General features: G+C 33.1%; 1 protein-coding gene across 5 annotated transcripts in view; it reads right to left on the bottom strand.

Moving 5' to 3' along the window:
* Nucleotides 1–12,977, bottom strand: part of LOC150104774 (uncharacterized) — a 334,262-nt gene that overhangs the window by 309,623 nt on the left and 11,662 nt on the right. Inside the window, exon 1 of one of the 5 annotated variants that reach the window (XM_090395342.1) lies at nucleotides 2,690–3,099. The exons of the other annotated variants lie outside the window; for them this stretch is intronic. The gene's annotated coding sequence lies outside the window, so the exon portion shown is untranslated. Of the gene's footprint in view, nucleotides 1–2,689; nucleotides 3,100–12,977 lie in introns of those variants that run through there. 5 annotated transcript variants of the gene reach the window in all.

Below are 12,977 nucleotides of genomic sequence, written 5' to 3'. Positions count from 1 at the left end.
TTTATAAACACTGCAGATAGCTTCCGATTAACCATCTTATTATTTATTTTTTTTTTATTAATTATTTCATTATCTGTAATCATTTATCAAATTATGTCCATTAAATAGAGATTTTACTGTATTTATAATTAAGTTACTATGAGCGGTTGTAGCAGTGGGAGGGGAGCAGTTAGAATACTTCAAAACAAAATTTTAATCAATTCCATATAGGACATGTCTCAGATAATTTCATCATAGTCCAGCATTATTATTATTATTATTGAAATAACACCTCTACAAATAACAATAACAATTTGTTTTGTTTTGTAACTGCGAGTGCAGAAACAGTTGTTCTCAAACAGCAGTAAATCTATAATAAATTTAGTTTAATCCTTTATCCAAGTGTGAGCAAATAAAGTTTACACCTGAAAGTATCTTCAGGACTGGGGTAAGGTAGTACAACACCAGGAAACTCGTTGCAAAGGTGGAGCAAGCTTACATCACTCCTATCTCAGTAAATTGGCAACTCCTATAGGTAGAGATGACCTTGCTATTGCTTCTGCCTGGTATCTCCACATCTGGGCCTGGCTCCCACTGAAGAGACCTCAATAAAGCTAGTCTGGGTGGTGGCCCTTCCCTTAATGCATAACATTATACGTATCCGCAAGGAGATGTGTTTTGCATTATGGGAGATACTGAGATAGGAGTGATGTAAGCTTGCTCCACCTTTGCAACGAGTTGCCCGGTGTTGTACGACCTTACCTCAGTCCTGAAGATACTTTCAGGCGTAAACTTTGTTTGCTTACACTTGGATAAAGGATTAAACTAAATTTATTATAGCCTAACCAAGTGAAAAATAAACTTTCAGCAGTAAATCTAAGCATAACCACATGACATGGATATTTCTACACACTGCAGTAGTGCAAGGTAAAATAAAAAGTAATGTTAAAACCTTATTTATTGAAATAAATTTTGCTTGATAGCATACTTTTTCCAGAATATTTTAAAACAGTTGTTCGACACAAGTGCGGAAATTAGCACAAAAATAATTTCTGCAATATTTTCTGGAATACATCTTCCAAATTGAATATACATATGCATATATATCTATATATGTGTATATATGTCTTGGAAACACCGAATTGTTGACTTGGAATTTCCTAATGGATGAAACAAACACTGGTTCACTCTTCTAAGTCAAGAGGTCATACACGTTACAAATCCACTACAGTTAGTCAGTCATTCTCATTATTTCCGATGTTCAGTTGACAAAAACAGCAAGAAAATAATCACATGCACTTTCTTTTCAAAAAACGCACAAAGAAAGTATATTATAAATTACACTTCATTCTAAAATCTCCACTTAATGGAAAAAAAAAAAAAAATACTACGTATTTTCTTATTATTATGCTTATCATCATCATCTAGCATTTTCTTTTAGTTAAAAAGGAAAAAATCACTGCCTATTTGGAAAAGACATTTACCGCTAATTTAGATAGTTGGAAAAGTAGCTATACTTTTACTAGTTTTACACTAAAATGTATGAGCATGCTTCCCCATGTGATTAACATTTGTAACAACTGTCTTGTGAAAGGTTTTGAAAATAAATTATTTCAAACATTTGTAGGATGAAGAGGCGAGTCTCCCCCCCCAGAATAAAGTTGAACGCTTATGCACCACATGCACCTATTTATTCTTTTTTTTAATTCAAATATCTATCTTTCTTTCTTAAATAACTGCATCAAATTAAGATTTTGATAACAAGTGAAATTGTGAATATTATAAATTAAGAAATTATTTTGACATAAATATTGTATCAAATTATAAAAAAAATCTCACTATTTCGTTTTACGTTTGTAACAATTGTCTTGTGAATGGTTTTGAAAATATTTTCAAATATTAGCAGGATGAATAGGTGGGTCCTCTCCCCCCCCCCCCCCCGAATAACGTTCACAAGACAATTGATACAAGCGTAAATCACTTTCTATTTAAGATATAATTGAAAACAAGACACTGCTGATGTATTATGCACTACTGTTTGAGGCTCTTTAGTGTCACTTCTAAAGTGACACTAAAGAGTCTTTCTTTCACAGTAGCAGTGAGAGTAATCTAAGCTTTTAGCCTTTACATCCAACTGATTCTTGTTAAGACAAAAGTTATTTCCAGGAGCAGTAAACGTTGTCATATTTGGAATTTTTTAACAAAAAAATAAATAAACTACTGAACTTTCTATTTTGTTCCATACATGTAAACGTTTTTATATGGTGAAAAATAGAATTTCTAAAACTTAGAATATCAACAGACAGCTGAAAAAATGACTGTAGTGTGCAAAGAAATAGTCCGGAATTAGAAGTATCTGCTTCGGCAGATACAACATTACTGGCTTACTTCTTTTATCAAACGGTAAAATGAAGAAATAGATACTGAATATTGTCTGCGAAAACTTTCAAACCAGTGGAAAAAGAGATAGATTAGTTATTTATAATTCAGTTCCAGGAGTTCCATTCTGAAACTTAAAAAAATCTATTAAACCAAAAATTTGGTGAGTCATAAAAAAATAAAAATGAATAATTAAAGAAATGCACAAATTCTCCTTTGATTTGTAAAGCTATAGGTTAAAATTTGAATCTACTTATCTTAGTGAGAATTAACTACACATTTACGGTGTGTTTAGCAAACATATAGTTTAAGCTGGGTACACGTTGCGCACCTCACGTCCTAACTGGCGAATGCCCGTTGCATGTACCATAACATCACTAGCCAGAAGGGTGAAGCAAGATGCTTTTTTATTCCCCGTTGTCTGTTAGGAAGGATGAATTGAAGGAAAGATTTATGAGCTGTAAGCTCGCCCTGGGGGGGGGGGGGGAGAGCATGGAGATTACTCGGGCTATTTTAGGATGGCTTTTGGCCTCTTGTGTTTGAAGAGGTCAGTTTCGTCGTAGCTTGCTGCATGTTTCACTAAATCGTTGGTATGTGTAGAGATTGTTGAGAAGAATTTTGCTGCTGTAGTTTGTGCGCTGCATGTAATAAATAAATAAATAATCGGTAGTCTTTCCGCGAGCTCTATATTACACACAGCGAAAAACAACTTGTGGGTTTTGCTAAATGTTATTGAAAGTCGCAGTATTCATTGCAAATATATTTAGTGTTTTTCCCCGGGAATACGGGAATAAAAAAGGCGTTAGCTGATTTTTTTTTTTTTTTTTTTTTTTTTTTTTTTTTTTTACTTATTCTTCTTCTTCCCTCCTACTCACTTCAGCAGCGCCCCTATGCGATGCATCGCCTGCTTACCGTGGTAAGCTAGCACTGAGAATAATAACAATGAATTTCAAAACAGCAACAAGCCAGCTAGAGTAGTATAGTACAATAGATATAAAGTTGATATGTATATATAAAAAAACAGTTATTGTTTATATCAATAGGTCGAAAAGCAGGCACCAAGTTATTTATATTTTGTAATTTTTTTGGATCAGAGATTCTAACAATATATGAGAGTCAGAATTCTTAGGTCCCAATTTGTATGTACACACTGGATTTCCTTTGAGATGAATCAATTCTACTGCATAGTTCTTTGAACAGTTAAATTTTAGTTTAAGGTCATAGGAGTTGGATGATGTCACATTTGATGTCTACTTTTTTTGAGGAGGATGATGTGCTGTCTTCATCATCCTCCTCAAATTACTGGGGGGGAGGTCATATTCCATTATGACCCCCAGTCATTCTGTTGGAAGTCATATTCACGCATCATTCTATTTTTAGAAGAGCAATGAAACGTATTGCAAAGTAAATAATTGTGACATGGTAGCCTTAAATAAATGTGCAATGAACAGTGGTAATTATTATTATTAACACCCCAAGACCTCATGGAGTCAAAGACTCATCTGGGAGGTAATTAGCTTATTTTGTATCTAATAATAAATATGCAAAAATTTGGAAATCTTGGAAGGTTGAGAAAGAATTGCTGTGGTTTATTTTCTTGAAATGTAAAACTGTAACCCAAAAAATATTTGATTTATTTTCTCAATTGCTGTGACACCATTTCCTATCTATCTACCAGGTTTTGGAACTATCATGAATTGAAAAAATCCACTAACATAATTAGCATGTAGCCTTGATATTTTATTTTATTGAGAGTTTTTATGATGATTTTGAATGTTTATACTCTCAACTTTTGTTGACAATGACACAGAAGAAACTGTTTGACTTTTACATAAAAGAATGATTCATGACTTACCATAAGTTTTGGAACTGAAAATATGCCAAAATGATCATTAATAAATAAATAATAAATGATCATGTATCACTGATAAATGAGTTTTCCTTCATGTCTCATACAATAAACACACCAATACAAAAATATATATACAAAGTAGTTTTTTTTGTTACAACTACAGTCCATTATTACCTCAAGTGACTAAGTTTTTTATTATTTTTTTAAAAAATTTGTTTATTCATATTTTTTTAAATAAAAATATCTTTACATAATTCAGAAACCTTGCTTTTTAAACCACACATGGAATTTTTTTTAAGCCATTTCAGGTGTCCAGTAAGCAGTAATGGTCTCACACCAGGCAGTGAAATTCATCTCTCACTTGAAAATTAAGAAATTCTTCAACATTGGTAATACAGAAAGTAAAAATTAGTCTTAGCATTAACAAAAAGCAATAGACCAGGCATGGAATTTTTTCAAGTCTCCAGTAAGCAGTGATGAACTCGCACCAGGCAGTGAAATTCATCTCTCACTTGAAAATTAATAAATTCTTTAACATTGGTAATACAGAAAGTAAAAATTAGTCTTAGCATAACAAAAAGCAGTTGATTAGATACAAGTTTGAAGGCCGTGATGTATAGTACATAGCTGTGGTACTCCACCCAGGCTGACACCTCTGCTAGTGAAATATATGCTTGCCTAGAGAGCCAGCACAAAATTTTTTAAGCATAGAAAAATGAGACATAGAAACATTGTCATTCTGTGTATTTGTAATTTTTATAACCCTCGTGGAAAAAGAAATAATGTAAGATGGATCATGATCATCATGGGTCATGATGGCTTGTGAATGCTGTAGCTGCAGTTTGGGGGTTTGGTCAAAAACTGGAGCAACTAGTCAGAAACACTGTGCTGGAGGTCAGGCCTGAATATCTGTAGACGGTTGTGCACATCACTTAATCTTGCATTTATGCCACACATGTTGATGTGTGGCATAAATGTGTGATATAGAAATATCACAATTTGTACAATTTTGAACAGAGGATGTTTTTGGTTTTCCAACTATCCAATAATAGTGGAAGAGATGTTGTGGATGCAGAAGTAATTTTTTTTTTTTTTCCTGTTTTCCAGCTAATTCCCTCAAAAATCAAGTTGAATAAAATTTTATTTAATATTGGATTTTTTGAAGAATTTTTTTAACTGCAGTAATACTATACTTATTTAATTTTCATATCATGGTGATGTTTTAGAAATTAAATGAAGAGTGGGCACATGCAGCGAGAGGCAGATGTGACTCTTGGACATGTTGCTGTACAGATTGCATACAGGTCCATGCCGTATATGTCGCCTTCAATTCCTCCTCTTTTATCATTATTATTATTATGTGACACCTCCAGGAGTCCAAAGACTCATCGAGGACGAGTGTGCCAACAGCATCAAACGACTGATTCTCTTCCAACTACTAACTGCACTCAAACTTGCTTAACTTTTGGCTCTACCAACCGACCAACTTCCCTCCCTTTGTATACCACATTCCTCAATCTCCCTTTTCAGCTTGATCTGGCAGTGAATGCAGCAGCAGGATTATAATGCCAACTAACTAGCAAGTCTCCTGATATTTTAACATCAGATTTAGACATTTTTTTTATTATTTGCTGTCCATCTCTCAAAACCATATTACTGTTGTACTTTTGAACAGAGGAGGTTTTTGGTTTCTGCAGAATATTTTGTGTACCCTTGAAGAATATCATTCACAATGCATGCAAAAATAGAGGAAAAATAGAGGCCAGAATTTCTATTCTGGAGACTAAACATGGCATCAGCCATTTCATGTCTTCATTACCATGTTTCAACATGTCAATGAAGGTCATTTACTACCTAGTAGGTCTAGTTTGCATTTCTTCCAAAGGAATGCATTTCTTTATACGGGAAAGCCCACTGAATTCAGAAGATCCTGTTTGGTTGAAATAGGCCACAACACCACAACAAGATAGAGATGAAATTACCAGGAAAAGACTGTATATGGCACTTTGCCTTATACATTGAAATTGTCATATACAATTGCTTTGTATATGGCAATTTCCTCAGTACATTAGTGGAAATGTATTGAGCCTAATAACATCAGAATGATACTCAAAGATTTTATTGTGAGAATGACTGTTTGTTGCATCTGCCAGTTGGATATGAAACTGAAGGGCAATGCTTATATTAGATATTATTAACTGAAGAGCAAGGTGAAGATTATAACCACGCTATGATAGAGGCAAACTGAGGAGGAGGGCATTGATAGCTAATAAGTCTATACGTAATTGTGCAAAAGGAATGATGTAGAATTTGTGGATCTGTGGTCTCTGTTTGACAGAAAGAAGGATTTGTACAATGCAGATGGCTGCATCCGAATGAATGGTTTTGGTGTTAGGTGTCTGGAGAGAGAGAGAGAGCTTTGTTCACCGAGCATGCTGATGTACAAATTCAGGGAAACTTAAGCAATTAGGGTGAAAGCAAGTGAGTTTGTGTGAAGGCACCCATGAAGCAAGTGAGTGTGAGAATGACCAAGTGAGGAATCTAGTCTCTCAAGCAAAAATATTGAATAGGATAGTCAATTCAGAAAGTAAAAAGATGGGTGGGGGAATAAATGGATCTTGCCATTTCTATATACCAGGGGTGGCCAACATGTCCTTTTGGAGCCAAAATAATTCCAGTAGGACTTAGAAGAGCCGCAGCCTTTGACCGATGTGATAGTACAGGAGCGAGTGCGTGTGCACATGGCAAGGTGGGTGGTGGGGATGGAGATGCTATGCCTGCTCACCACAACATGTTACTTACAATTCTGGTGCTCATCTATCAGTATCGTTCAACATATTGTTGCATAGGGACACGGACAACTGGGCAACAGAATAAAAGATCAAATATGCAATTCTATTCTGTTGATCTATTATCAGGTAAAAATGAGTTAAAAGAATGGTATAAACATAAAATTTGAAAAATCTTGCTTATTTTTATTGTGTAGAATTACGAATTGTATAGAAGTTATATTGAAATTTCCCATAGAATTACGGTATAAACATAAAATTTGAAAAATCTCACTTATAATTAAGTTTATTTTTATTGTGCATAGAAGTATTTCTGAGCTTCACTGCGTAAGGTCTCTTGTTTGGCATTTTATGTGCAGTTATTTAGTTTATCATTTGGGCATTTTGTGTGCAGTTATTTAGTTCAATACGCATTCACAAGATGTTTTGACTTCTATTAAACAGTAAGACTAGTTTTTTGTTTATTGCATCGTTTCTGATATTTGTGTCAACGTTACAGTTACCACGTGCAAAGAACTTTAAGTAAATAAAAGGTATATATTCAAAATTTATAATCTTAACTGTATAGTAAATTGTATACATAACATCTAAATTAATTTAAATAAATTTCAAACTTTTGATTATCTCTCAAATGAAACAAATTGCTAAGTACAATAATAAGATGAATCTTTTATTTGTGTCCCAACAAGTGAAAAATAGTACTGAAAAAATTCTTAATTATATCAATAGTGAAAACTTTTTTTAAATTTTATTTCTATATTTATATTTCTTGTTTCTATTCTTCAGAAATGGATAATTCAAGAATATTAAGTCAAAGAGACAAGGAAAAATATACTTGGAATGGGTATCTTTATGTTAAAGACAAAATTGATAAGAAAGATTCAATTCAATTTTGGTGATGTGAAAATAAAAACAAAGGATGCAAAGGTAGAATCTGGACAAGTGTCAGTGATGGATCACTAATTTCTGAAGAACAGGAACACACATGGAGCAGTTCTGGAAATGTAGCCAGAGTAATAACGCAAGATGTTAGTACAACAGCCAAAAAATTAGCGGATACGCCAATGAGCAACCCATCACAAATCACAACTCAAGGTTCTACAAAATGTTTCTTCTGCGGTAGAAGGGATGGTTCCAAATCACAGCAGTCTGTGCAGAAATATTCAAAGAAGAAGATTAAAAAATTTAAAAGTCCCAATTAATCCTGATTCTAGGGAAACAATAATCATTCCTGAAGAATACTTAAATTATGAATTCAACCTGTTCTGATTCTGGATCAGAACAGGTTGACCCCGATGAGAATATTAATTTTTTGGTTGTGAAAGCCATGCAGTGTGGAGCCAAAGCATGAATGAATGAATTATTTACGGATGGCACATTTTTACATCCCGCCCCCTCTTTTTGCTCGATTTTTTGTTATTTTGGCTAGAAGGGATGGAGGTCCTGTTTTCCCTGTTTTATATATTGTTTGTTACCTAATAACTCTTGAAACATACACAAAATTATTTTATATGATACATGAAATGTGGCCATTACTAGATCCTGAAAATATAAATGTTGATTTTGAAATTGTCATTCAACAAGCGTTACGTATAGTATTTACACAAGCTAACAAAAATGATTGCTTTTTTCATCTCATACAAAATCTTCGTAAGCATTTAGCTTCATGCAGTCTTTTAACCAGATATAATTGCGATACGCAATTCGCTTTAAATTAAAAAATGATCACTTCGTTTGCTTTCGTTCCAGAACAAGATATTATTTACGCAATTTCTGAACATGAGAATCATTTATCCAATGAATCGGAACCAATTTGAGAATGGTTTACGAACACATACATAGGTCGTCTAAGGAATAACAGAACCAGCGCTCCGATTTTTCCCCCTCAAACATTTGGTCTGTGTACCAAAGAGCAATAAATGGAAGCGATAGGACAAATAATTTTGTGGAAGCCTGTCATCGAAAACTGCAATTTAGCTTTGGCAGCAGTGCAAGTCATCCAAATTTATGGATTTTTATAAATGGACTACAAAAAAATTAAAAAAAATATGTTGATTATGAAAGAGCAGTAGCAGGTTTTCAACATCAGCACAAACGTAGACGTTACAATGAAGCTGACCAAAGAATTTTGAAAAAGTTATAATTATGATAGGGAAAATATAATAGAATATTTATGTGGTATTGCATATAACTATAATATGAATTAATAAATTCAAAAAAAATTGTTTTGAATTTCGTATATACTTTTTTTGTTTCAATGTACATATGTAACATGTGTAAATATGTTTGTTAATTATAAAGTAATATTAATAAATGAATTAAAAAAAACTATTTTTTCTTAATTTTAATAGTGTGCAATTATACCTTTTCATTTTTAAAACTTTTTCGGACCACTCTTTTTAACCATCTCTTTCTTAAACGATCCTACAAATTTTGATATAATGATATAAACGAAAATATATAATATAAATTTTATTAACTAGCTGAATTATTTTTTTGTATGGGAAATTTCAATATAACTTCAATACAATTCGTAATTCTACACAAAAATAAACTTAATTATGAGTGAGATTTTTCAAATTTCAAACTTTCTTTTAACTCATTTCTCAAAAAATATTTAAATTTACCTGGTAATAGATCAACAGAATAGAACTGCATATTTGATCTTTTATTCCATCGCCCAGTTGTCGTGTACCCGTCGCATCAGTCCATTAACAGTGCTTGTTATCATTGATTTTTCAAGTGCTTAGAAATGCCGCACAAGTAAATATGAAGAGGAACACAGAAGTTTTAGGCCATCTCGAGCATCATTATGACACATATCACAGTAATTTTAGTAAAGAATTTCCTCTTGGCTCTGGTCTCAGCGAATTAAACTTTCAACTATGAAAGAACAACTCCATGGTCAGAGTAAATTGATGTCCATGTTTACTAAAGTGGCTGGTTTTATTTTAGTGTTTCATATTGCACAAGCAAAACGTCTGTACATGGAAGGAGAATTTGACAAGAAGAACATTGCATAAATAATTTCAGTTTTAGATCTGGATAATAAAAAAACTACTACACTGTTGGATTCTGATTATGTAGATATTGGAGTAATTATTATTTGCTTCAGAATCCAACATGATCTTCCATCACAAAGGCTACATTTGTAAATATTATTTAATGTAAATAACTTAAATTATAATTTGATATCATGTAATTACCTTAATTATATCTAATATTTAATTGTCTAATCAAAGATATGTGTTAATAGTAATAAGATTCTGTATTAAATATTATTAAGCTATTTTATTTATTGTTATGTCAGTATTATAAGAACTTGTATTTGTAATTTAACTACGCATTTATTGAAATGCAAATATTCTATTTATTCTTGTTTGTGAAAGTTTAACGTTATGTAATAACTGAATGTAGTGGTATAACCTTATGTAACGTTAGCGAAAATGTTTACGTTTATTTGTTGCCATGGAAACGCGTGAAATAAATGAGCGTGAGAGGAACAGAGCGAGGGCTGGAAAAAGAATAATAAAAAAATATAAGAGGTAACAAGAGAGAGTTGGGACGGAAACTTGGAAGTGAAAGGAAGCAAGGGCATAAACTAGAGAAGCAGAAGTAAATGAAAGGTTCTTAAGGGGAGGAGTTAAGAGGATAATTTTTATAAGTGAGCAAGGATGAAGTGAATTTTATAGTTAGCTGAAAGTGAAGCCAGCAGTAATAATAAAAGGGAAATTGATGCTGTAATCGGATAATATAAAAAGCTGGACGTTCAAGGAAGAATTCTGAATAAACCCAGTTGGTCTAGAATTGCGGCTTATTTCCGATTTGCCCTAAGGAGAACCACACAGTGTTTTAATTAGTTTATGAGTGGTAACAAGGATAGTTGAAGTACCCTGCAGTCGGTGTCTGGATTTCTGAAGCGTGATTGATAGTGTTTTAATTATAACTGTGGATAAGTCTTGTAGATGTGTTCTTAAGTGAAATAAAAATTATTTAAAAGTTTGCTCACAACGTATTTGATGTACTAGGAACTATTTCCGGTAAGGACTATCTTAGTGTATTATTTCAATGCTTGAAGAATTGAGTGTTAATTACGCTATGCTTAACCTAACCTCAACTGTGGAAACTCTTCGTGATTGAGAGTTGAAGTTAAGAATTGTTAGAGAGATATTTTCAACTATTAGTGCCTGCGATATTTTGAACTTATAGCATGACTGAGAAGTGTGTGAAAACTGATTAGATAGGAAGTTCTATTATATTTATATATGTGTAGGAACTTTGTAACTCAGAAGCTGAGAAAGTGTATGTGAAGGCTTGGAAGGTTGAACTAATGTGATTGACTTGGCTTAATGTTTGACTTGTTTTTATTGTTTAAATTAGAAGTAGAATTTATGTATGTGTTATATAGCTTATATTAAATGTTTGTTTTTGTTAATCAAAAGTTGTATTTTGCCTGAATCTCTTTTACTGCACCATTCATAAAATATTCGAACCAAAGCGGGTAAATTAAGTAAGTCAAATATACTCGGCCAATATATATTAAGGAGAAATAGTTGAGGGTTGATTTTTCTTCAATTCTTGAACTAATTCAGATATAGAGTGGCGCAGTCTTTAAATATAAATTTTCTCTATATTTGAATTAGAAACCAACTAGCAACTATTTTAGGTTAAGAACATCATAGTAAATAACATGTCGGATCCAAGGTACAGATTAAGACGAAGTAGGATCCAACACTACATTTGTCCGCTTTGTAACTCACAACCTGGACATCAAGGAAGAGTTATTGGACTTGACACCATTGAAAGATACATGTGGCTCCAACATCAAAGAAGCTGTTGCACTTACAAAAGCTTCAGTATCATGCAAAAAAAAATCATCAGCATTGCAACCAATGGTGTTCCAGCTATGAGGGGTAAAACTAAAGGGCTCATGGGGTTCCTTGATAATGATCAATCATATACTACTTTTCTACCTGTACATTGCATTATTCACAGGGAACATCTAGTTGCCAAGTGTTTTAAATTTGAACATGTAATGAAGTAGTTCTAAGAATTGTTAATTTTATTTGTTCAAGTGCTACAATACACCGATAATTCAAAAGTTTTCTCGATGAGTCGAATTGCGAACAAGATTCCTAATTGAAGTATCATGGTTTTGCTTAGTAAGGTGGCTCTCAGATAGAAATGCATTACATTTTTTTTTTGTTGTTAGACCCAATCAATCAGTTTCTTAGAGAGAAGGAGAAATTTTTCCCTCACCTCAAAGACACTGAGTGGTTGTTAGACATGGCATTTTTCACTGATGAATGTTTCACTTCAAGGGACAGAAAAACTAATAACCAATCTCGCACAGACCATGCTAAGCTTCCAAAGCAAACAGCAACTTTTCCAGAGAGACTTGGAAAATAAAACTTTCAATACCTTCATTTGTCTGAAGAAAATTCGACAAATTCACCAGGAGTGGAATTAGAAATGGGATCTTACGTTAGCAAATTAAATGATCTGGACAAAGAACTCGACAACTGATTTTGCGACCTTCAAGAACATTCACTTTTTTGGAAAATCCTTTCCTCACGAATGTGCTTGAGCATGGTTGTGCTATTGCAAAACTAATTGTGATGAATGTCACAGCTGCAGAACTGGAGCTTTTGGAACTTCAAGAGGATGAAGGACTGAAGTTAGTGAAGCAAAGTGGATGTTCTGTAATTCAGTTTTGAAAGCAAGTTCTGGACCAACAGTATCCAACAAGCAATGTGCCAGAAAACTGATCTCCATTTTTGGGACTACATACTCTTGTGAAGCGCTATATTCGACTCTTAAATTTATTAAATCTAAATATCAATCTGTTTTAAATGATGAACATTTGAACAAGCTTGCAAGAACTCCCTTGACTAATTACACACCTAATTTTAAGGAGCTTGCTAAGAAAATCGATACAAGGAAGGCCTCTACCAGTAAATAAGTAACTAAAATTATTG

The sequence above is a fragment of the Typopeltis vanoorti genome, chromosome 7 (assembly GCF_054136105.1).
Source record: "Typopeltis vanoorti isolate ZY-2024b chromosome 7, IOZ_Tvanoo_1.0, whole genome shotgun sequence".
Taxonomy (NCBI): domain Eukaryota; kingdom Metazoa; phylum Arthropoda; class Arachnida; order Uropygi; family Thelyphonidae; genus Typopeltis; species Typopeltis vanoorti.
The sequence above is the reverse complement of the archived record's forward strand: the minus strand, read 5'-3'. Positions and strand labels throughout refer to the sequence as shown.